This window comes from Cupressus sempervirens, chromosome 3, assembly GCF_028749045.1.
Source record: "Cupressus sempervirens isolate cs-2001-9-10 chromosome 3, ASM2874904v1, whole genome shotgun sequence".
Classification (NCBI taxonomy): domain Eukaryota; kingdom Viridiplantae; phylum Streptophyta; class Pinopsida; order Cupressales; family Cupressaceae; genus Cupressus; species Cupressus sempervirens.
This window is the reverse complement of record NC_143120.1, coordinates 1,033,134,154-1,033,137,563: the sequence shown is the minus strand read 5'-3', so window position 1 is coordinate 1,033,137,563 and position 3,410 is coordinate 1,033,134,154.

Below are 3,410 nucleotides of genomic sequence, written 5' to 3'. Positions count from 1 at the left end.
CTTCAATTTGGAGGAGGCAACTTTTTCTTGTGCATTTTGGGCAAAAATAGATGTTGCCATTGTTCTTAGAAGGCATGGTATGGTCAAAATTCATATAAAGTTCATTGATTTTGACCATAGTAGCCTCTAAATTTTTTTGGCTTCTGAAGGTCATATGGATCAAAAAAATAAAAAAACCAAAAAAACGAAAAGGTTTTTAAAAGTTTTTTTCCCAGCTCCACCAGGCAGCCACCAATGCACCACCCACACTCTAGTAGTGCATCACTCATGCTCAGCCAGTGCCCTACTACCACTGGAAAGCCATTGTAGCCCAACCCATGCCTTGCTGCCACTAGTGCACCACCATCCCACCATTGCTAGTGCAGTACTGATTGGCAACTGCCACCACCACCACCCACTGGATAGTCACTGCTCGGTCACCACCTCTACAACCCTATCATCCTATCGACTGCTAACATGAGCAATCCATTTGGTGATGTCAGAAAACTAGTGGCTAGACTTTTTGTTGGCACTCTGGGCTATGACATCATCTTTTTTTGTTGATGACATCATCTTTTTGGTGGATGGCCATTTGATCGCCAAGATGAAATATTTTTGCCTTGTCTTATCCCTCATAGCTTCTTAGGGATGACCCATTTTTTAGATGAATTTAAAGAGTGCATTCTTGCATGGTGATCTTACTAAGGAGATTTACATAGAGTAGCCTCAAGGATTTGTGTAGGATTCCTAGTTGGTTTGCAAAATTTGACACTCATTGTATGGTCTCAAATAGGTCCCTTAGGCTTAGTATGAGAAGGTGAACTCCTTTTTTCTTTCTACAGGCTTCACACACTACCATTCTGATCCTATAGTATACATTCAACATCTTGAGGCTAAGGTTTTGATCCTTGTGCTATATGTTGATGATCTTCTTTTCACAGGAAGCTCATCCTGGATACTTCAAGATGTTTAATGAGCATTGATGGAATAGTTTGAGATGATGGTCTTGGTCTTTTACACTATTTTCTTGTTATACAAGTTGTTCAATCCTCTATTAGGATCTTTGTTTACCAGCAAGAGTATGCTCTTGACATGCTTCACCACCTTGACATGCTTGATTGTAAGCCTACTCCCACACTTTTTTAGTTAGGTGTTACTTTGTCTACCTCTTGCACTTTGCCTTTAGTGGATCCCACATTGTATTAGTAGTTGGTTGGTAGCTTGTTGTGCATGACACATACTCATCCTCATCTCTTCTTTACAGTTGGTATTGTCTCTCCATTTTCACATGAACCTCATGAGAGTCATTGGCAAGTTGATAATCATATTCTGAGATACATTCAAGGCACACTTATGCATGGAGTTCATTATACATTAGGGACTCCTCACATTGTTGGCTTTACTAACTCAAATTGGGCTAGTGATGTTGATGATTGAAAGTCTACTTTTAGCTTTTTCTTTTGTCTTGGCTTTGGTCCTATTACTTGGTTATGCAAGAAGCAAAATGCTCATGTACTTTCATTATAGAGGCTAAGTATAGAGTAGTAGTGCATGCTAGTCAAGAGATTTTATGGCTTTGGTAGTTAATGACTAAGTTTGGTTTTTTTCCCAATCATCGCATTATTTTGTGGTGCAATAATTAGAGTGCTATTCATATTTCTCACAACTTGGTGGAGCATCAATGCACTAAACACATTGATCTTCATATACATTTCATCTATCAATATATTTAGGATAGTGTTCTCTCTTTGGAGTATATTCCCACTGATGCATAGGTTATCAATGTCTTCACCAAATATTTTTGCGTCACCATGCTATCTTCAATTGTAATCTATACTTCTCCAAGAACACCTTCACTTAATTTAACTTAAAAACCCCCCATGAGAGAGAGAAGAGACACTAAATCCCCCCTAGAATAATGAAGCCATTGTAGAAATGATAAAACTAATGGAGCTTCAATTTAGAAGAAACAAGAGCACAGAAAAAGGAAACCCTTGAAAGACAGGTGAAATTGAAGGCCTAACAAATGCTCAAAGGAGAAAACACAAGGGTCCTAAAAGGGAATCCCCAATGCAAGTGTGCTAACACTGTCATGAAAGAGGAGATGAATTTCCTTTGTAGAATCCTCAACAAGTGCACCTAGAGGCTTGATGAATGGAGCTAGAGGGTTAGGTAGAGCTAAAGAATAATCTTGTTGAAGAGAAAAAATTCAACTAGATGTGATGTGGTAGTCAAAATAGTGATTTCAAGAACAATACAAAGGTTCAAGTGTCTTGACTACACCACATAATGCTCTCGTGAAAGAGAAGAGTTGTGCTTTGACAATGGAGATGGTGGACCAAAGTGTGAGAAGGTGTAGAGATGGGTGATATGATCAACTATCCCTATAGCAATAAGGCCTTCTATTACACTATCTTGAATGAATAATGAATCTATAGTAAACTCAATTTTCTTCCCTGATCCACTATGTGCAATCTAATAAATTGAGAGAAGGTTTGCAAATAGAGATGGAACATATAATGCATCATTGAATGTGCCATCCTAAATGCCAATTGAACCTTTCTCACAGATTGTTAGGGAAATTTTATTTCACATGAGAATATGAGGAATGAGAGAAGCCTCAATAGTGGAGAAGGCCCCTTGAGAAGATGCCATATGGTGAGAAGCACCTAAATCCAATATCCAAGGGACCTGGGAAGGGGATGCAAAGGATGCCTATAATGCATGACGTTGTCCAAAATCTGGTGTAGATGTCAAAGATATGGTAGAAGACTAAAAAGAAAACCCCTATGAGGTAGAAGAGGATGGAGAGGAAATAGTGCTCTTTTGAAGAAGAGCTTGCAAATCTACAATTTGTTTCTCATAGCCATCAAATTTCTTCTAAAAGAAATGTGACTCATCATGAGGTCCCTTCCAATAGTAGGAACATGTAGGAATCTCTATCTTCTATTTCTCCTTCTTAGAAGAGGGTCATGGGTTAGTAGAATGCTGAGAAGAGGAATCTAATATCTACTTCAACTTCTACTTTTATGTACCCTGAGGTGACTTGGAAAGTAATGCTTGTGACTATGAACCTATAAGTGAATCCATTTGATTAAGCTTGGATTAATCATGAGTTAACCTATCAAAGAATGTCTCCTAAGAGGGCATAACATGTCATGCACCTAGTGCATCACTAGTGGAGTAGAAAGTATAAGTGAAGATCTAATAAGGACCTTTGAGCTTTGAGAGTATTAGAATGATACACTCATCATCTTTGTCTTTCTAGAAACCTATAAAATAGATCAAAGAGACTTGAACTTTATCAAGAAGTCCTCAATGCTGGTGAATAAGTTAGGTACCAAGGAGGTGAACTCTACATCTATTTGTAGAATACTGAACTAATTCATTATACCAAACAAGGTGGAAAACTTGTCCCACATAGCCCTAGG